The sequence below is a fragment of the Pogona vitticeps genome, chromosome 11 (genome assembly GCF_051106095.1).
Source record: "Pogona vitticeps strain Pit_001003342236 chromosome 11, PviZW2.1, whole genome shotgun sequence".
NCBI lineage: Eukaryota > Metazoa > Chordata > Lepidosauria > Squamata > Agamidae > Pogona > Pogona vitticeps.
In genome coordinates, this window is record NC_135793.1 from 3,024,639 (window position 1) to 3,047,110 (window position 22,472).

General features: G+C 44.5%; 1 protein-coding gene across 1 annotated transcript in view; it reads left to right on the forward strand.

Annotated features, from left to right (window-relative positions):
* TRPC5 (transient receptor potential cation channel subfamily C member 5) overlaps positions 1 to 22,472 on the forward strand; it is a 108,469-nt gene that overhangs the window by 8,096 nt on the left and 77,901 nt on the right. The window lies entirely within an intron of this gene.

The following is a 22,472-nucleotide window of genomic DNA, read 5'->3' on the forward strand; positions in this document are numbered from 1 at the left end:
GCCGGCCCTTGAACCGCGGCTAGGGAGCCCCGCCATCCGTGCAATCTGAACCCCTTCCCTAGGAAAGGGAACCAGCCATTGAGCCCCGCCGACCACCACCCTTGGCTCTGTAGGATAGATTTTAAAAAAAGGACGAGGGGATGGCGGGTCTTGAACTAGGCTACAAGTCATCACCGTGGTTCAGGCTGGCCTTTTTGGAAACGATTTTTTGGGGGTGTCTTCCCATCCTGCGGGAAAGGACACCGTGTTTTGTGGCGGATTGAGACCTTTCAGGCTGCTCTCCTGGATGCCTGTCCCTGGGAAGGAAACCCACTGTTCTGCTTGGGGGGGGGGCACTCTCGGAATCTAGGGCAGACGTCCCAGTTGCCCCTCAACAGCTGCAGAAGCAAGGTCCCAAATTCATTAGGGCTGAATCATTCATGGAGAAATGTGGCGTGCAGGCTTGGGTGTGCAAAGCCCTTCGGTCCAGGGATTTAAGACTGGCAAACTGCAGTGCCTTTGGGATGTGACCTGGTCCCAGTCCTTGTGCCCAGCACTCATGCGCCACCTGTGATTTCATTTTAGCAAAACAACAACAACAACAAAAAAACACCCACCCCATCAAGTTCCTCGCCTAGATGTACACCTTAAATGAATGGCACATTTGTCACGGAGGCCACATGTGTGTTTGCAAAGCACAAGGAGGGCACAAGTCCACACTAGGGAGCGAAAACAGGTTGTGAGCCCCTGTCAAGTGGTCCGGCCGAGGCCAGAGGTGGAGGCCACGTCACCTTGGTGGTATGCAATGTGGTGGGATGTGGCAGTTTCCCAGTTCAGGTCTCTGCCCCATCATGCATGCTGAGCCTTTGAGACACTCCCGGTGCCTCTCCATCGCCCTGAAAGGATGTTTCCATCACATCAGGAGAAGCTTTCCTCCTCCTCTTTGTAGCCCTCAAGGAGCTGTGCTTCAAAATCAGTCTTTTCGTGTCTTTAATTACTTGTTCTGGTGGTGTCCTGTCTGCCTGGATGCCTTGCCCCAGACTGCAGAAAATTCCGTCACCTGCCGCTCCATGTTACCCTCAGAGAACTGTAAATTTCAACACTTCTCACATCAGAGCTGGAGGGGGGAGGAGGTTGGCTCCTTTTAGCCAAACGTCCTTCGGTCTCTCACTATTAATACGGCCTCGGATTAATTGCAGAAGCTGGAGAGAGACATGAATCATAAACTTTTACTGAGCACTAGCCCCCACGAGAAGGACTGATGAGGCCAGGCTCCTGATGCGGCCGGGCAAACTTGTAAAGGCGCCAGCTCATCTGGATTTTATTACTGAAGCTTGCGGCAGTGTGTGTGTGTGTGGGGGGGGAGCGCTGGGTCTTAAATCTACTTGACAATTGTTTCGTGCGAGTTGGCTTTAGCTGCGCCCTCAGTTTTGGTCAAAGGCCTGCGGATGGGGCCCTCGGCACATGTTCTCGCATGCTTTGATTCTGAGCATGAAATGCCAGTGTGAACGCACATGCTGTAGTTCTCTGAAGAACCGGATTCGGGGATGGGGGGGCATGCAGGCGGAAAAACTGCGTGTTTTGTTGGCGATGGTTTGCAGTGGTTTAGACGAACGTCCGTGAGCAAAGGAAAACAAAAGACTTAAACGCCTGCATGTTAAGAATAACCTTTGAAATTTGGAGAGCTGGGCTTGTTCTCCATAGGAAACATTTTGTGCTGTGAAGGAGACACATCAGACCTAATTCTTCTCTTACCTATGCTGTCAGCTGCCCAGCTGTTTCCTAGGTCCTCTGACATTTTAAAAAGCACGCGCTGCCTCTTGCTAGCTGCCAGTGTTATTCACCTCCATTTGATTTAATTCTCTTCTGGATTTATCCACTGCTTTCTAGGGTCCCCATGCCTTTCGGGCATCCAGACTCTCCACGGTTGTGAATGGTACTGAGGGCTGCTGGGATCGACTTAATTGTTAGCCTCCACTAGAGTAGACCCACTGAATCCCTGGGACTTAAGCGTTGACTTGAGTCCCGTTCTATAAGGTAACAAAATCCTCAGTGTCTCTGGGCTACCAAATCGTGGCCTTGTGTCATTTGATGCCCACTGAGAGGATCTAGTAAGGAGATGTCTATTTTCCTTCTAGGTGGAATCAGAACCACATGGGTCTGAACGTAGGGTTGTTTTACGTTCGTTCTGATCGTTTCTGCTTTTGCCATCAAAGGCATTTTGAGCTGAAGATCTTCATGCTAGGCACAGTGGCCGGGATCAAAAGAAAGGCTGCGCCCAATGAAACTTAAGCATGACTTCTTGAATGAAGATGTTCATTGGAGTGGAAAGGTGCCATGGCCTTGAGGATGTTGTGGCTTAACCTTTGTACAGATTTATGGATAGGTAAAGGTAAAGGTAAAGGTTCCCCTTGACAATTTTTGTCCAGTCGTGTTCGACTCTAGGGGGCGGTGCTCATCCCCGTTTCCAAGCCATAGAGCCAGCGTTTTGTCCCAAGACAATCTTTCCATGGTCACATGGCCAGTGCGACTTAGACACGGAACGCTGTTACCTTCCCACCGAAGTGATCCCTATTGATCTACTTGCATTTGCATGCTTTCGAACCGCTAGGTTGGCGGGTGATTTATAGATAGGTGTCCTCAAATCGGAATTGACTCTGACGTAATAGGGACACCAACAAGACTTTCAAGGAGAGATGTTTAAGGACTGGTTTTACGAGTTCCATACCTCTAGAGAGTTTCCATGGCTGAGTGGGGATTTGAACGCAGGCCTCCTGATTTCTTAGTCCATCACTCTTTCCACTACACCACACTCAGTATCCTTTGAAAAGATAGCAAGACTGAAATACCTGGGTATTTCCCCCAGCCATGACTGAGATTCCCAATGTGATCTTGGACAAATCCTTTACCCTCTTGATTCCTCGTAGTTTTCCTTCCTTGCCCATGATCTGCAGGGTCATTTAGCTGATGACTTCCCTAAGGAAAACGCTCGACGATGGCAACCCATTGGAACTGCTGTCGTTAAGCTGCAGCTACATAAAGAAGCCATCTTTTGGCCCATATCGGCTCCTATAAAGTGTAAAAGAAGCTCAACAGAATCTCATCCTGAGGATTTACAAGAACTCTGCAATTTGGCTTCCTCCACGAATGAAAAGGCCCCAGGAGGTGACACCAACACTTAACTCTTTTTTGCTCAGTCGGTGAATATTCCTATTCAGCTCCCTTAAGCTGAAGTGCTCCTGGAAACAGGTGGAGCAGCTGCTTGCCTTCTCTCCCAAATCCTTCAGCCAACAATGAATTGCCGTGATGTTGGGAGCAGGCCTATGGAGAGGTTGACCCAAATATGGATTAGCTGTTCCTATCTCCTTTCATATTTTCATTCGTCACCCTGTGAATGGAACAGTAAGTGATCAGGGAGATGCATGCTGTATAATCTAGGTTATTGTGCTGCTGCACACACATTTTCCATAATGAAACATCCCAGGTGTTGGTCTGCTTTGGAAAGGAGAAACACTGAATTTTCATAACGTCTTCTGCAGGGGCTATTGCTCCGAAGTGCAAACTTTTCCAAGATTCAGAATAATCTGATTTGTGATGCTTTGATTTCCACATTCTTGATGGCTCTCCAAAGGTACAAATTTATCTCCAGCTTGTGTGTGTGTGTGTCTATAAAGTTGGTTGCCACATTGAGTTACCCCTCCAACCTTTGGTGGAGGAAAGCTGTCCTTGAAAGAGACAAGGCATCCTTAGTTCATGGGAGTCTTCTGATCCTGAAAACTCAGTTAACAATAATACAGTGCTGTCAAGTCGATTCAGGGTTTTCCAGGTACAGAATACATAGAAGTGGTTTACCGTTCCCTTTTTCTGGGGAGCCCTGGGACTGTGCAGCTTGCCCAAGGCTACCCAGGCTCACTCTACTCATAGGAGGCCCAGGGAGGATTCAAACTCCCAAACTTGGGCTCCACAGACAGATGCCTAAATCACTGAGCTATCCAACCAGCTAATCATTCAAAATCTTCACCCTTACCAGGGGTGGGTGGGTTGAATTTGTGCTGATTCCGGATGGAAATCCTTGTATGATGAGAACTAATATCAACCACAGACTGTGAGAATGATCTACTGAATTTCCCCCCTTCTTGACTGAAAGCCAATAGTGTGGGTTTTTGTGTGGTTTTTTTTTTTTTTTTTTTTGGCCAGTTTTCACATCCGCAAGATCAATGCTTTGACCAAAACTACAAGGGTTGATGGCTTGTTGAAGGGACATTCCCAGACTAGACCAATTAGAACATTTGCCGGCAATCCTTTTGATCCCATCAGCCACACCTCCTGTGCTCATGGCGTGTGCTTTGACTCCCGAAGGGACAAAAGGCTCATTCGGCACAGAAGGGTTTTGCTGTCATGGCAGGAACCTTGATGGAGGAAAGACCTCCTTGTCTCACTCTCACACTGCAGGTGGGAAATCATGCGAGGATCAAGGAATGCTGGACAGCTTGCCTCAACCGCTCAAGACAGGCTGCCTTGTCAAGAATGAGAATTTTATTTATTTTAATTGTGTAAAGCATGACAGAAGTGACACAATGGATGATCCCACTTATATGTATACCAGATACTATGATCATTTTTTGGTCTTATTCTAGTAATTTATATATTAAGTCCATTTCCTTGCTCCTGCTGCCTAAGTTTGTCTAGTTCTAGTGAAGTTGGTTTTAAAAAGGGTGTAGTGGTTTTCCCATGAGTTTAGAAACTGTTCTTTGATCGATGTAGCATTTAAAGCTTAATTCTTTTTCAGCAGCTGTCAGCACAGTGATTATTAATGCCGTATCCATTTTCATCACAATAGAATATATAATCCTGAATGGGATCCTCAAGCACTATCATCTCCTTTGAAGGAAAGTTTGCTAAAAATAACAAGGTGCACACAAAGCTTGGAAATGTTGCTTTTTTGAACCACAGTTTCCAGAATCCCTCCACCACCTAGCTCCAGTCCAAAAAAGTCATGTTTCAAAGCTTTGTATAAACATAGAATGGATTTTATCCATAGTGAAAAGGAACTAAGATGGAAAAGTAACAGGATGAAGTACAGTTCCCTCCCACATCCCTTCCTAAAGCAGCATGAGCTGGATCTTGCCAACATTTTCGGATTAAACTTTCTGAGATCTCAGCTTCAGAATTAGAAGGGGATAAAACCTTACCTTTCCAGAGACTCATTTCTTCAAAGCTGCTAGGACTGCAGCACAAGCATGCAAAGGAAGCAGATTGCTTACCTCCCAATGGTCAGTCACAACACCAAAAGCTAGCTTATTTGCAAATTGCAGAACTCTGGAAGGCTCAAACGTAAACAAATGTCCCTTAGCTTTCTAAGAAGATCTGCTTTTAATGGCAAAGCTGGCACTCTGTATGGTTTGGCCCATAGTAAGGCAGAATGCAGGAAGTCACAAAATCAGTCCACCTAACCCAGTGAACTGGCAGAGGCTTGCCAGGATATCACGCCTGATTCCTCTGTAGCTGAGGATTAGAGGTGCCATTTTCAGAATCAAAGCGTACAACCCAGTCATTATGGCATCTGCCCCAGGTGCTCTTTTCTTGATGTACCCCAAGGCTGAGAGATGATGATGACCACTCTTCCATGGTCTCCCTTTTTGAGCAACACCTAGATTCCCATATGGTTTAACGAAAACAACAACCACACATATAGATCCCGCAGCAGCTATGGAATCAAGGGTCGACAGAGCTTTTTTTAAAAAGATAATGAAACTATCATCCTAGTTGAACATAGTTCATTTGTTGATTTACAAGTAGAATTCATGATCAGCAAGACACACAGAGAGAGAGGGAGAGAGAGTGTCAGGTGAAAAATGAAAAAGCAGTGTGAAGCTATCGCCAAGAATTTGGGATGAAAATATTCCGAGAACCAGAAACACCACTCGAAAATTCATTGTAATCTGTTAGCCGGAGAGGGTGTCGAGTGACTCAGATGAATATAGCTCGGCGTAAACAAACATGTAAATCATTTTTGGCTACAAAGAGTGAGCGAGAAACCAAGGGAAAGGGGGAAAGCATTGTTCGGAGACAAAGCACCCTGATAGGATCTGTGAAGCATCTCTCGGTTTCAGAAAGGCTCAGCTACCTCCAGGAAAAATTAAGGTGAGCTCTCGGCAGCTGTCATCCTGGCTCTTTAGAACTGGAAGGGGGTCCTTATGGGTCTGGCTTTCAGGAGGAATCTGAGCAGTTACAGGTTCATCCTTGTCTGTACCTGAATCCTGGCTTTTCAATTGGAATTGTATTTGGTATTTATACTGGCAGGATACAGGGACCTAGTGCTGAGTTTATAGCTCTTAGGCAAAAGCTCCTTCAGAAAGTCGTAATTAATTAAAATTAGAACACCTAGAGTTAAGATCATCAAGGGAGGGGGCTTTTTCTCAATCCCACCACCTTCACTTGTGTCTCTGGTGGGGGACACAGGAGAGGGCCTTCTCTGTGACTGCTCCCAGACTTTGGAACTCCCTCCCACTGGAGACCTTCTATGCTGTCCTTCTGCAAGCAGGCAAAAAAGATCTATCTGTTCAGGCAAGCTTTTCCTTTAATGACTGGCTCCTGAGTGGGTTTTTAAAAAAATGGATCATGCTGCCTTACTGCATCGAATTTTAGTGGTGCTTCTGTTTTTTTGGTGTTGTATTCATCAATCCTTTTGGTACTGTATACCCATGATAAATTACTAACTTAAATACTGTCTTACAGTTGTTGTAAGCTGCCTTGGGTCCTTTTGTAGGAAAAAGGCGGGTTAAAAAATATTACAAATACTAATTTACAAAAAAAAATAGTGCAGGAAGAAAGAGCCCTAAAATTCACTGCAGAAGCCCCACAAGTTGACTTTTATTAATTGACTTGACAAGATGCAATTATTAATATTAATGAAGCAACTGGTAACAGTGTCAGTGTTCTGCATAACAACCCGTGTTATTTCTAAAACATTGTTTTGTGGGCTTGTTTTCCTATTTTGTGTGTGTGTGTGTGTGTGTGTGTGTGTGTGTGTGTGTGTGTGTGTGTGTGTGTGTGTTTTAAAATAATACTTATTAAAGATTAACAAAGAAAACATAGCGTGTGAATTGTAACAAGATGGCTGAATAGCTCAAGCGTTTTAGATTTCAGCCAGAAGTTGGGAGTTCAATTCCTCATTGTGCCTCCTTAACAAGGCTGGACCTGATGATCCAGAGGGCCCCTTTCAGCTTTTCTGCTCTATGATGATGATGATGATGATGAGCAAAAAAGTGATGTGTTTTTCTTGAGGTGATAAGCAACATCCTACTCTGTCTGTGTTGGGAAAACAGATCTCCAGTGTATTACTTGTTCTTCGAAATAACTTTCCTATCTCGATGGGTTCCAAAATCTTGTTGAAGGCCGCTCGGCATCTCATTGAGCAGCTCAAGTACAAGAGCCATCAAATAATCACGATGGCAAACTGCCCTTGATCAAAACGATCCACCTGATGGCAGGCCTGTCAAAATGAGGCGGCGCGCTACGAGGGAAATGGACAGCGACTTCTTGTGATTTATGTCCCTCTGCGTGGCCTGGCGTAACTAGCTATTAGGATTCTGCCTGTGTAGTAGGGAGTCATGGAAGGGAGGATGCTAATGATGGGATCGGACCAACCAGCGGGACGTGGAACAAGGCACGTGCTGAGCGCCGCTCGGTCGTCATCTGGGCTAGAAGGAACGTCCTAAATGATTCTGACTTTTGATGTGCGGGCTTTATAGAGTCTTTGGTCTTGGTTTGTGCAGCTGCGGTCTACACATTTTGTGCTCCATCGGGATCTCAGGACTGGCCACAGACAAGCTACACCGAAAAGGGAGCTTCAGCCAGCCAGGCGGTAGATGATGACAGTGGCCCAGGCATGGTCTACATGCAGTGGTCCCCAACCTTGGACCTCCGGATGTTCTTGGACTTCAACTCCCAGAAATCCTGGCCAGAAGAGGTGGTGGTGAAGGCTTCTGGGAGTTGTAGCCCAAGAACATCTGGAGGCCCAAGGTTGGGGACCACTGATCTACAGCATTGGTTTGCAAGCAATGGGATGCAAGAGTAGTCGAGCTGAGACACAGTTTTTCCTGTAACATTTCCTGAGCCTCATGGCGGAGCGGTTAAAGTGCAGTACTGCAGCCAAAACTCTGCTCACGAGCCGGAGTTCTATCCCAGGTAAGCGGCTCGAGGTTGACTCCGCCATTTGTCCTTCTGAGATTGGTAAACCCAGCTCATGGGGCAGGGGGCAATGTGTCCCCTGCATAATTAACTTGTAAACCCCCCAAAGGGTGCTTGAAGCGCTATGGGGCGGTATATAAGCAGCACGCTTTGCTGTTTTGCTTTAACATGGAACTGTGAGCATGATTACAGGGATGTAATGAACCCAGGGCTTGCAGGATGGAAGCCCTGGGACTTTCTGAGAAGCAGGGTCTCTCTGACCTCATGTGCCACCTCCTTCGGCTCCCCTTCCTTTCTGAGCTGAGCTACAATCCTTTCCAAAGCTGGGAAGGAAAAAATGACATTTTCTTGGAATAGTATATTGTGGCTATTGTAATGCAAAGGGTTTGAAGGGGTATTCACTCTTGAACAGGCAATGGAGAGGCACTACGTTGACAAAAGTCCCGTTCTTTGTGGAAACAAAACACTTCTAGAACTCATTTATTTATAAGGATCAATCTCGACATCTGCCTTTGGAGACTTTCCTTGGATGTCTGGCCAAGGGAACTGTCATAAAGAGCACTGAAATTTCCAAATTTAATATTATAGTGCTGGCATACAGACTATAGCAGAAGGGCTGTTTTCCCAATGACACTCCAGTGGCTTTTTATATAGAATCTTTACAAGGACCGTAAACAGTAAATTTATACCCAACAGCATAATTACAGTCTCTAAATTCCAACCTGATGTCTTGGCTGCAAGCCACGTGGCGTTTTGCTGCATTCTACTTTCAGACCCATCACACATGGCTTCATGCATGCCCCGAGACTCTGAAACTGGCCAGAATCATCCCATGGAGATTCATGACCCACTTGAGGCTCGAACCGCAAACTCACAAGTCCCAGAACGACATTCGGTCTGATATTGATCACAGCTGATTGCCAGGGCAATCTTTTCTATCTGAAGAATCTTGATTTAGGGAAGGAGAAGGTTCAGATAGTCACAGAAAAGAATACCTACCATTCCACCCCTTCCTCATAAACTAGCACTCCCAGACATTTAGTAGAAGAAAGAATAAAAGCCGTTTTCTTTACTCACAGTTGCGAACAGATCAGACAGCCAACTGACAAACACAACTGCCTTCCACGCCAGACTTCAACAGACTCTAGAGAGGGAAAACAACTCTCTGAAGAGTTCTCCTTGGATTCAGAGGCAGGGAAGGAACAATTGGTTAGTGCTGGATAAATTGACAGTCACCCTAGGCCAGAAAAGGTCCCTCCCAGCTCCACCTTCTAAAAGCAGCATGCGAGATTGCAAAATCTCCAACATCTTCTGGGCTCAATTGTATCTATGTTTGTTTTTCAAGGCCAGAATGAAATGTGCACCAAGTATCAAGGATATAAAGGGGGGGGGGAAATGCATCATTTTAATTCCCTGTCATCTACCTGCCGCACAGCTGTCTCAGAAATGTTTCAGTGCCTCCACCATGAAGTTCTCTGAAGTATTTTTGTTCAAAATGGCCACTCTGGTGCTAGAGAATAAGGATCAAATCACACATTAAAGGCCATGCGCTTTGCCTGCTATTGAAATGTTATCCCTCCAGGTACGCCATGCCTTCAAAGCCCCATCAGACTTGCCAATGAAGCTTGCGTTTGCATACCCGTATCCAACCAGAAAAGCAGCTGATTTGCAGGCATGCTTGGGAAAGCAGATCTCCTTTCTCAGGGACCGTTGAGTCTGTGATGTTAGTGGGGAAAGGGTGATCAAGGAAAGCACCCACCCTTCACCCCAACCCTACTTGGGTGCACAGAATGGAGTTCTCTCTTTGACTGCTGTCGTTTGCAAATATTCCTGGATGATGGAAAGACAGTCACTGAGTTCCAGGATGTACTGAAAACAGCCCCTTTCTCCTCTCCTGCCAAATGGCATCAGCTGTTCAGAGAAAAGAATGGGGATGAAATGTTCCCCAATGTCTGGATGAATCCCACGGGTGACCCCCTCTTCTCTTCCCCCTTCCCATTTCATTCATCAAGCGGAAGGAGAAAGCGGAGTTGTTGAGCGGTGTGTTTTGTTTTGTATTTTTTAAGGATATTATCATGAGACATCATTTATTTCTTCTCAAGGCGTGAACAGCTAGGTGCAGGTGGTTATTTTTCTTCTATTGTTGACAGTAATTCAGATCCAGCCGTTAATTATCTGTTTATAGGATGCAAGCCAAACACATGTTTTCGCAATATGGCAAAATGATTGTCCTTGGGATTAAATCAATGAAGAAGAAGCAGCAGCAACAACAAAAAATGCCCAGAATGAATCCATTCATAGTTTTGCAGCGAAAGCACCATGATGACAACACAACAACAACAGCAGCATCCTTATAGCTGATTATCATTCATGGGCTAGCCTTCTTCACATAAGGAGAGCAGGAGGGCTGAGGGAGGACTAGGCTGTTCTCCTAGCTTTCAAATGAACCCTTCTGTGAACACCTGTGTAGGGCTAGTGAGCAGAGATGGGCTTTTCTGATTTCTTGGACTACAAACCCCATAATTCTCCGTTCTTGGATTTCTATCTAACTTGCAGATGCCTAAACGTAGTTTGCCTTGGAGAAAAGGTCTCTGTCAGATGGCTCTCAGGCCTAGCTCGGCTTAGCTTCCTATCCAGAGTGAAAACTCCTAGCTGGCCTTGGGCTAGGAACAGGAAGTTGGGATGGAACTAGGCCTAGCTAAAGCTCGGAGATTTCCATTTGAGGCCTTTCTCAAAGGTGAGCCAAATTTTACATGTTTGTAACAGGACTGATATGTTGAACTCCCTGAATGGAGAATTATGGTATCTGTAGTCCAGAATTTTTTTAAAAAATATCTCATCCTTGGAAATGCAGTGGATCAGCATGGTGAGGCATACTGTCACGAGGTAGCTGATGTGCTTGCTGAGTGTTGAAAACTTTGTTCTCCTTTTTTATCATTGTGTTTCTTTATATTTGAACTGATATTAGACCAGATGGGCTATCAAGCACAGTGAGCACTCAGAAAAGGATAGAGTGTTCTGGTTGCCCTCTGAACACCCAGGACCTCTGGCCACCCAAAAGGCTGGCTTGTCAATGGGGAGGGAGGACATGCTGAGAAGATAGGAGTTGGGTCAGCAGAACATGTGTGAACCCTCCCACCCTTCGGGCCTTTTAAAGTGAAGATGTCGCTTGCAGAAGCCGAGTGTCAGGAAATAAAGGGCCATAAACAATCTCCTAATAATCATGCTGGAACACAAGGTACAACTGTAATGCTTCGAAGGAACTGGATTGAGTAATCCTTCTGCCATTTCAGGGGAGAATATGCGCCGAAAGCTAGCCAGCATCCCATAATGCGGAGAACAATTAAGTGTCACCAGAAGTGATTAAGCAATTCAGTAATTAAGTAATGCATGGATTTGGTGATTGGCTGACAGTTGCCTGATAGAGTCGCATGTAGATGATGTTCATAATTAAGAGAATACTTCTTTCGTGTGTGTGTGTGTGTGTGTGTGTGTGTGTGTGTGTGTGTGTGTGTGTGTAAATCTAACACCTCTTTTCCTATAAGGATGTGATTTATGAAGCTGTTGCGATGGGTTTTTATGTAAATGAAAGCTGAACCTCCTTTTGAGAATGTCATTGGCTTTTTGCATGTCATCCTTGGGGATTAAAAGAGTGGAAAGTGGAATAGATACATACAACATCGGTTGCCTCCCCACCCCTTCTCCCAAAAAAGATTATTTCCATTATTTCTGTTATTCAAGGCCCATCCTGCCACTAGACATCATGAGCCAGCTTCTTCAGGTGGAAAATGCTGGGAGAGATTGTAGTGGCGTTAGTCATAATTCCTGCGCTGTTCAAAGATACTCATGGCCACTAATTTTTCGAAGGCACTTCAACTGCTGGATAGGTCAGTGGTTTAGGTCTCTGGCTGTGAAGACAGAGGCTGGGAGTTCAATCCTCCATTGTGCTTCCTTCACAGGGGCTGGACTCAATGATCCGTAGGGTCCCTTCCAGCTCTGCAGTGCTAAAATGAATATTATTGTTTCTGTGTTGCAACTAGGCAGGACTGAAGTGGAGTGTTATGTGACTTTGTCTTATTGGGCACGAGCCCTGCACAAGCCAAACTGAAAAGGGGAGTCTTTAATCAGCAGCAAGGTCCTGGTGACAGTGGCATTGCTACTGTTCCATAGGCAGAGCTGCATCACACGATTTTGGCCTTTGTTCTTGCCCCCACCCCCTTTTAAGGATAACTCTATAGGGGTGACCCGATCTCTGGAATATGAACAGTGAAGAATCTTGCTGCACCTAAAAAAAAGAAGTACTTATTTTATTGGCCATAAGGGTCTCTGGACTGTAACCTCGTTCGTCAGATGCAGTAGAGTGTTTGTAGCACGGGCTGGTTCTGGACTGTTCGTGATTGCTTAACATACTATATACCACGAATATCATTCATGGGATTATCATGAGAGACGATTGTAGTTTTCACTGTTCTAAACTGCCCTGTAGGGGAATGCTAATTCATTAAGTAGCAGAATGCTAATTTAGTATTTGGATTCATGAATGAGGGAGGGGATTGATTAATTATTGTTTCCCAGTGTAATTAATTTGGTGCGTCCGTTTGGTTTACTAATAGAGCTGTAATGTTGGTAAGTCCCCTCTTCTCCAATAATTATTTTTTGTATTTTATTAGCCCACGTTGGCTAAGACCAGGTGGTGTTTTCCTGGACGTGGAACAGTTACTACATTGGCTGAAATCTTGTTGCTTCGTGTAGAAAGTCCCACTGCTACAGCACTCCATCCGTGACGTCTAGTTGATTCAAATCCTCCTTACATTCTATTGATTCAAAAGAGGTTATCCTAATGGTGGCTTACTTTAGCACCCCTTGCTAACATCGCTTATTAAGAATTAGGTATCATCCATAATATCTTAGCTACAATATACAATTAGTGGCTGGAATCCTGTTGTTTAGTGTAGTCAGTCACTACTCACCTTTACAAGGGAAAAAAGCAATACTGTACATTTACGCATTCTTTGAAGAAAAGAATGAGTTGAAACAGAAAGTATGTGTAACAAATACATGTGCTCATAAGATCCTAGACCTGAAGTCCCAAAGTCTTTTCAATAAATGAGATTGTAGACATATATGAGGCATTGAGGGAAGAATTATTTCCGCAGAACTGAAGACCTGGGAGAGGCAGATGGCCCTTTCTCCTCTTCTCTCCAGATCTTGTGTTAGCTATTCAAGGGTCTCTGAAGTAATTAAGTAGAAGTGATTTTCCTTAGGGTCCCCCCTGCACACCTCTTGTATTCTAGGGGAAAGGGGTGGGGGAGTGTGTTCTTTGGATTTAAAGCCCCTCAGTGGCTCTGGAAGGATATTAACACAAGATGGAGAAGAGGTTGCATCAGCTCCCTGAATCTCTCCGAGTTTCCCTGAGGAGCTGATGTTTTTATATCTTTCGCCCAGAAGAAGTAGACATTTTGGCTTGGTATTTCCATCATGGCTAAATCATGAATAAGAATCAAATGAGTTCTCCCAGGGTCTCTCTTCTAATCCCCAGTTCACAAGCAATCTTCCTCCTCCATCATCATCATCATCATCATCATCATCATCATCATCATCATCATCATCATCATCATCATCATCATCATCATCATCATGTGCTGTCAAGTCCATTCTGACTTATGGAGACCTTTTTCAGGGTTTTCTAGATAAAGAAGTGGTTTACCACATCCTCCTTCTGCGGGGCAGATCTGAGCAGCTGGCCCAGGGCTACACAGGCTGGCTCTTTTCTCCAATGCCAGAGACCTAACCCCCTGAGCTATCCAAGCCTGCATGATTCAAAACCCAGTTACCACTATTTTACCTCCAAACTAGGGTTCCCAGGTTTTAGAGATCTAAGACCTGGGAACCTCAGATCTCCAGCTTATGAGACAAATCTTAGGGCAAGCAATATTAGAGAAGGAGGAGGAAGAGGAATAATAATTTTTATGTGCCAGGTGGCTTTGAAGCCATCTGTACTGATTTCCAGCTGGCCCCTTATATATATATTTGTTTGCAAGGAAGAATCAGAATTAAGTGTGCTATGATTTCCACTTTATAGACCATAATGCTGTGATTTATTACTACTAGCGGCTCACCTGGGAGAAGGGCCTAAATGTGGCTCGCCTGGGAGAAAAGGCCTCAATTGGAAGACATTTTGAGGCCTAGCTTGGCCTCGCTCCACTCAAGCTTCCTGTTCCTGCCCCACTGCTAGCTGGGAGCTTTCTTTCTGAACAGGAAGCTTGGGCAGAGCTAGGCCGAGCTCGGCCTCAAAACCTTCCGGTTGAGGTGTACTACATTTTGGTGTCTGTCTCTCTGGTAGAAACTCCCAGAATGGAGAATTATCCACAATACCTGAACATCCTGTCTCTAATTACTACCTCTCTTTGAAACACCAGCCAGTCCAAATTTCTTTCAAAGATAAAGAACTGTAATGCGAAGAGAATCTAGGGCCTTTGAAGTTGTCATCAACTATTAGTACCTGGGTAGCAGATTTAGCCGCAGGCACATCTGATTGTGCAACCTTGTCTTCACAGGGATATATGTTTCTATTAAAGTGTAGCTGCTATTTTTATACAGTAGCTTAAGCTCATTTTACAAAAAGTGCTGACATGCTGTGTGTTTTTTTTTTTAAAAAATGCACACACACACACCCCACCTTTTAAGGCTGAAACAAATGAGGAAGGCAACCACTGTAGAGCCAGAAACAGCCAACGAACGGCGTGTTGTGTTGCCAAAATGTGAGAAAGCACACCATCGTGAATTGTAAAATGCAGTCCTGACAAATGAGCGTACAAATTTGGAAGCCAAAGGTGTCACCAGGATGTAGAACAGCTCGCTGAGAAATATGGGTACATGCTAGGAAGGCTTGAATGTCGTCTGCTTCGGTCTGCAAAGAAGCAGTCTGAAGGGCCTTTTACAGACTGCAACTGTAGTCTGATGTGATTCATACACAAATCTTTCAAACTGTATCTACAAATACAAGTACTTGTTGGTGTTTTGTTTTTCAAACTCTACAATATCACGTTAACTATCACGTTAAATGCAAAAAATGTAAGAGGAAATATTTAAGCAACCAAATAAAAACAATTAACAGATATTATAAAGTTGGGTCCTGTTTCAGGTTTTCTTTGTATCCTCAATGCATTTTTTTAGTATTACTCCATAAAATATTTTCTAGTATTACTCCATAAAATATTTTTCTAAGTTTTTTTTAAAAAAATATTGTTCTTTGATCCAGGCATATAAATTCTGAGGAAGTCATCAAAGGAATGATGACTCCTAAAACTCATCTGTACATGAAGGTCCTGTTGTCATTTTTCTGTGCTGGGTTTATTTCTCCAAAGTCACTCTTTCTCATAAGCTCTGTACCCACATGTGTGTTCAAATATTTTTCCAGTCTTGGGTTAGATTGATTTTGACTGTTGTTAGCACTAATGAGATTAAATGTTTGTGTAGCAGATTTTCATACTCTTGAATAATGAAAAAACTATGAAAATGAGGGAAATAAAGGACATTGACCTGGCATGGGAGGTGCAATTCAGTGCTATCAACTACTGCTCAACATCCATTGTACAGGCAAAAAGCTCCTTCCTTCCTTCCTTCCTTCCTTCCTTCCTTCCTTCCTTCCTTCCTTCCTTCCTTCCTTCCTTCCTTCCTTCCTTCCTTCCTTCCTTCCTTCCTTCCTTCCTTCCTTCCTTCCTTCCTTCCTTCCTCACTCCAGTGCAAGCTGCCCAATTTGTTGTAGAGTTTAGATTTTTTTAAAAAATTAGTTGCATAGCAGAAGTGCAGGGATTCACAGAGCACAATTAGCTTCAAGTTCCCCACAGCAGTTTACCTGATTTTCTCATCAACTGGCATTTACAGTCTCAGTAACTCACTCTGAGACATGAGTAGGAAAAAGTTGATTTCCTTCAAAATGGACAGGTTTGTTCTCCTTGCAGTCCAGGGGACTCTCAAGAGCCTCCTCCAGCACCACCATTCAAAAGCATCAATTCTTCGGTGGTCTGCTTTCTTTATGGTCCAGCTCTCCTTTCCATAAATCACATGATTATGAGTACAAGGTGGTAAATATTGTACAAGGTGATTGTATCATACCTTTACTTTGTTATGTCATGGTTGCCATGAGATACCTGGCTGATAATGTGAAAGGATTGTCAATAAAAATTATTTAAAACATTTTAGAAAGAAAAAAAAATAGGGTATCCTCCGAAAATCTGATTCTCTCTACCTATCCTCCGATGGTAAGGGGCTCTGTGGGATTAAGGGTGGGTTGTTTGGGTCAGGGCTTTGAAACTCAAAGCAATGGCATGCATGCATGAATGGGTGGGTGAAAAGTATCTGTTAGTGAACTTTTGGGGCAGAGCACCCCTGATCTGATCAGAAGCTGCCTGTGGTTCATAGCCATAGAACCCTTGATGAGATCAGAAAATGAATATTTCTTATTTTTCAACCCCTCTATATGCAAACACGGACAACCTCATGTTTATTCCCCAGAGTTTCTTCAAAGCCAGCCAGCTAAAAGGAGCAGAAATGGGCCCCCGAGTCGGAGCTCTGCTTTCATTAGCGCCGTTGCAAAATCGGATTGGGGAATTGAAAGTGTTTGGATTCTAATGTGGCTTCCACTAGCATTCAAGAAAATAGGATCCAATCTGGTGCAATTAAACAGTTTAGCCTCTTTGTAGTTGCGTCGATGAAAAGAATCTATATATTCATCTTGCGGTACATTTTATGAGCAGCATTAAAAGGAAGGGGGAACAAACAGAAGAGGGGAAAAAGGAGGGAGAAAGTCCAATTAGCTTCAAATGTTTTATTAAATAGAATTCGCTGCTAAATGTGCAGTGACTTGTAATTAGCAGAGTGTTTTTTTTGGAACTGGACCTATTTGAAATCCGACAGTGAGCCATCAGATAAAACCAACTAGTTTTTCCCTCTCTTCTCTCCCAGAATGGTGGTATTTTGGTCAGGGAAGCAGGTCATTAAGAAGGCATTTCCTAAGACTTCGTAAAAGCCCGTTGACGTCTCTGATCTTCTTGTTCATATAGATCTAACTGCAAAAAGGATCAAACAGGAAAGTGGAAATGGATGTGTCTTTGGATAACCCGCCTCTGTCATCTCCTGGAATGGGTTTAATAATTCAATCTGCCCTCCAAGGATGTGTCAGAAAGGGGAATTGGGTCGGGATCAGGCCTCTGCGAATCTGGGGAATCCGAAGGGCAAACCAGAAGAAAATTCTGCGGTGTGGAGGATTCGCTGTGCGCTTCTCTTTTCTTGCCATTCCCAAGGTCCCTCAAGCCAATCTCCATTCCGCTACCTACCATCTCTGTCTTTGGCCAGCTCTCATTGTTCTGTGGCTGAGCCTAAATTTGGCATCACATGATTTAACTGTGCTTTTTTATTCCCTTAGGCGTCTGTACACAAATGTGGGGTGTTACGGAGGGTCCTGAATGCAAATTCCCTCTGGTTTAAAAATGCTGCTATTCGGGCCAATTGTGAAGTAGCAGGAAGAGCCTTGTTATCTCCTGGAGACAAAATTCTCTTTCTCTCTCTCTGTCTCCTTTTTGCTAATATTATTGGTGATACAAAGATCTCCCATAGTCCACCAATGTTGAATTTTGCGGTCGTACACTGAGAAATCTTGCTGGAGATCTCATGAGATTTCTTGTGATTTTTCTTTTCCAGATGAACCACCGATCTGTGTAAAATAGTTGCAGTGCCTACACAAAATGGCCCCCTTCCTATGTAAGATTCCCTGGAAAAAGCATTGCATTGCACAGAGTGTGACCGTGTCATGTCCAAAATAAAGAGAAATGGCTCTTTGCCCATTTCTCCCTTCGGAGTATGTCCTTTCGTGCAGCGATGTTGTATCAGGGAAATAATTCTTTGGGGTCCAGATCATACGAGCGACGTTAACTATTTGGTTCATTTTTATGGAGAACATGGATCATGATAAACAACCACTTAATCAAAACAGGCCCTGGATTTCTGGATGGGGAAAAAAACATCCTGCAGAACATGTTCCAAATTATAAACAGGGTGCTCCTTGTTAGCATAATTAAGAACATACAAGCTCCTAAACTAATTGAAAACAGAATTAGCAGATTAGCAGGTGCAGAGCTCGAAAGCAAAGTGTTTCGAGGGCATAGCGAGCGTTTTGAAGATTTGTTGGACTGAACGATGCAACACAGCCTTAATCGCACATACAGGACACCCGGGTGATCAACCGTGAGCGATGGGCCCATGGTTGCGACTACGGAGGGATTGGCCCAAGTGGCCAGACAGCTTGACCGAATGCTCTGTGAGTTCTTTACAGGATTTGCTCCCTGCCCTTCAACAAACTCCCAGGGCTGCTGACTTGAGTTTCCTGATTGAATTCACCCTAGAGAAAGAGAGCACTTTGAATAATTGATTTAAAGTAATGTAACCTGGAGAGTTCTTGAGCAAATATGTACACCAATTGGCTCTAATAACCATTTTATTGGTTTGTACTAGATGGAGTCTCGACGCAACCGTGAGGCTTCTACGACGTTGCAGCTTATTTCATTTGAACGTGCACAATCGTGCATTTCTTTCCTGCTTGCAGGCTGCTCTCTGGAAAGGAGGAAGCAAGGAAAGGAGCGGGGCCCTCCGTGTGCGGGCGCTAAGCACAAGCACTTCCTTAAATAATGAAGAGTTGATTGTGTGCATGCTCTCTAGGAAGTCAGTCCTGTTGTCTTCACAAGCTTACATCCTGAAATTGCAAAAAAACAAACAAACAAAACAACAACACAGCATTGTGTTTGGAGGGTTCATCTAGGAAAGGACTTTCCCATGCTGTTTGGTTAATACTAAAGTAAAAAAAAAATCCATAATTTAAGAAATAAACACATTGCACAGTTCAGATAATTGGCAGGTTATTAAATGAGGTGATCCCTTCTGTTCTTATGGGATTATTCTGGTGGGATACAGTTCCATAGTAGAGATGGGCACAAACCGGTTCATCCCAGTTCATCTCAGTTCATCCCAGTTTGTAAAGGTGTCAGCACAGGTGCTGCTGCTCCCCTGCCCTGCCTCCCCAGCCAATCAGCCACTCACCAGGCCCAGATTGCTTGCTTTTCCCACCCCTTTGGCGGAACTCCCAGTCAGGAGCAAGAGCACAGACTTCTCTGTCCCGCCCTTTTCTCTGAGTGGCAGCTCAGCCAAGGGGGCGGGGCAGAGAAGCCTGAGCTCTTGCCCAGACTGGGAGATCAGTTGAAGATCACAGAGACTGAACTTGGTGAGAGGCTGACTGAGACAGAGGAGGCAGGGAAGGGGAGCAGCAGCACCTGTACAAACTGGGATGAACTGGGACAAACTGGAATGAACCAGTTTGTGCCCATCTCTATTCTATAGCTTAGATTTTTAGCACCTTGGATGATGCACCAAACTCTGGCACTAGTAGAAAGCTATAATCCATTGTGGATTGGATTATGGAATCATATGTATAAAGCTGAACCTTGAATGTCAGACATTGTACTTCATCCTTTGACACAAAAGACAGACTGTAATGGAATGAGTGGCACTCTGTCAGCAATGGCTACAACAGAGTGAGAGTCCCTTGCCCTCTCCTCAGACTGTAAGACTACTTAGGGTGGGTATATACAAGTGTCTCAAGAAGCTAGCATTCTAATAATGGTTCCTCTGGTGTCTTGAGGGAGAGACAAATGACATCTTCACTCTTGGTGGGTTGTGATACCATAATAAGGAACCTTTGATGGAAGAGCCAGTGTTGTCGAGGTGAATCTGGACTCATTTTGTGTGTTTTTCCCTCTTTGGTAACTGAGTTTGGCTTTGACCCTGTCCAGGAAGAAACAAATTATTGGCACTGAAGTGCTTGGTTTTCTCATGCAAGCCTTTTGCTTGATTTTTGAAAGAAGGAGAAAACAGTGTGTGTGAGAGAGGGACACACACACACACACACACAGACGTTGTCCTGTCTGAGTAAGTGGGGCTGTCAACTGGTTCACACATAAGTCAGAAATGTCTAGTTTGGGTGTAGGATAAACGTTGGCCGTGCCAATCAAAACATCCATCATGTTCAGAAGTATAATACAGTTAGTGACTGGGGGCAGGTAAATGATTTTGGGATGGCCGAGTATCAGTCATGGGAATTTCTTCCGCTGTAAATAGGAGTGAGGTGCAGTTAATTCTGGGGTTTTGAAAGACCTGGGCTTGTTTCTAGAGTCTTACGAATTTGATAGACTGGATTGTGCCATTTTCCAGCATTCCTGTTCCTTCTAGCAAGCCTCTTGCTCCACCTTGCAACCAGGGCAGACGTGTGCATCAGCATCTGTGTTTGGAAAGCAGCAAAAGAATGCTCTCCTTCTCCCCCAAACCCTAAATGCCTCCGTTTCTTAAATGCCAACAGATGGACACATTGTGTTGTAGCAGTGTGTAGTGTGTGCAGGGCTTCTGCTAACGCATTGCTATTAGGTCCTTCCCTCCCTGAAACTCTGAAGGCCTCTTCAAGTATCTGCAATCGAACCATTTCACCCAAAGCATATGTTTGTATGCTTGATTTTAGCACAGTCCTTTCTGTGCTGAATTTTCTCCTTAATGTTGCATGACCGGTCATATGAAGGAGTGCCTCCTGCTATACTTGAGGGATCATGAGAATCTGCTAGTATTCAGCTGCAAGTAACATAGTTATCTAGGGCTAGAGTTACTTTTTGGGTGACATGGGTATGATAAAATTACATGTGAAGCAAAACAAGTAGCGCTTAAGACATTTTACCAGCATAGGTTGTAATGGTTTCTGGCTGTATTTGGACATTTCTTTTGCAAGCTATTCATAGATGTATTTTGGCATGAAGTTTTCAAGTTTTATGCATTTCTCTATCCTAAGGTTCTCCCCATCCACAAAAAAGTGGATGCATGTTTCCTTCCTTCCTTCCTTCCTTCCTTCCTTCCTTCCTTCCTTCCTTCCTTCCTTCCTTCCTTCCTTCCTTCCTTCCTTCCTTCCTTCCTTCCTTCCTTCCTTCCTTCCTTCCTTCTCAGCCAGCTCCAATCTCACCAGCGAGCAGAGCACTCACAGGGATGAGAGTGTGAGAAGGACTTTAAAAGGGCAACGGGCATGGCCCTCTTTGATTCCTTCTTAAAAGGGCAACGTGGAGTGGCTGCTCTTTTCTACCTCATTTCTCTCTATTCATTCATCTTCCATTTTATAGACTGCTTTGGCTTTTGCATTTGGAAACCACCCCGAGGGCACTGCCAGTCAGGCATCATATGAGCAGTTTAAATAAAACAGATAAATAGACGACGGAAACACAGCACTGTGGCTCGTGGTTGCTTGTGTGCCTTGACCAAACACAGAATGCCTCATCACTGAGCTTAATGGAACTGCATCATCATTCTGGGGTTGTAGCCTTTCCCCATTATGCAAGATCACAGGTACCTGTCGGTAAAGCCCAGGACAGCAAAAGATCTTGGTGCAAGTAAATGTAGAATTACATGCAGATGCTTTTTGGCAGAGAAAGGGGGCAAGCGAACTGAACACTGTGCAATCTGCTTAAAATTCTGCTCAAAAATGCTGCTCGATTCAGGAGGGACAGAACGCATGGGCTGCCCAGCCCTTGTGATGCAGAACCTGGGATGTGAAAACCTGTCAGTCTTATTTTTGTCGCATTCCGTAGAATCCCACCGGCATTCTCATCCTGTCCTGGTTCTGTCTTGGCTTGTGAAACTGTTTCCCCCCCCCCCCGCGCCCCACCCGTGCACAGAATTCTGTATGTGTTGTTTTTTGTAAACATTTCCTCTAAATGTACACATTTTGCATATGTTTTTCTAAGGCATGCCTTTTTGTAGGGCTTCCCCCCCTCTCTTGACTAAAGTCGGCGCTTGCATGTTTTCCAGTACACGTTCAGTCTCTCGTCTAAAGCCTCTTTGGTGACTACCAGCAGCTCCTCCTCTTGTGTAACACAGAAAAATAGGAAAGCTGGCTTACATACTGAGTCTGAAGATTGGGTCCATTTGGTCCAGGACTGACAACACTAAGTGACGACAAGGGCCCTCCAAGGTTTTATGGAAGAGTCTCTCTTAACCCTGGAAACTTAGAATCATAGAATCGTGGAGTTGGAAGGGGCCTCTAAGGCCATCAAGTCCAACCCTCTGATCAATGCAGGAATCCAGATCAAAGCAGATCTCACAGATGATTGTCTAAATTTCTCTTGAATGCCTCCAGCGTTGGAGTGCTCACCACCTCCTGAGGCCATTGGTTCCATTTTCATGCTGCTCTAACAGTTAAGAGGTTTTTCCTGCTATGC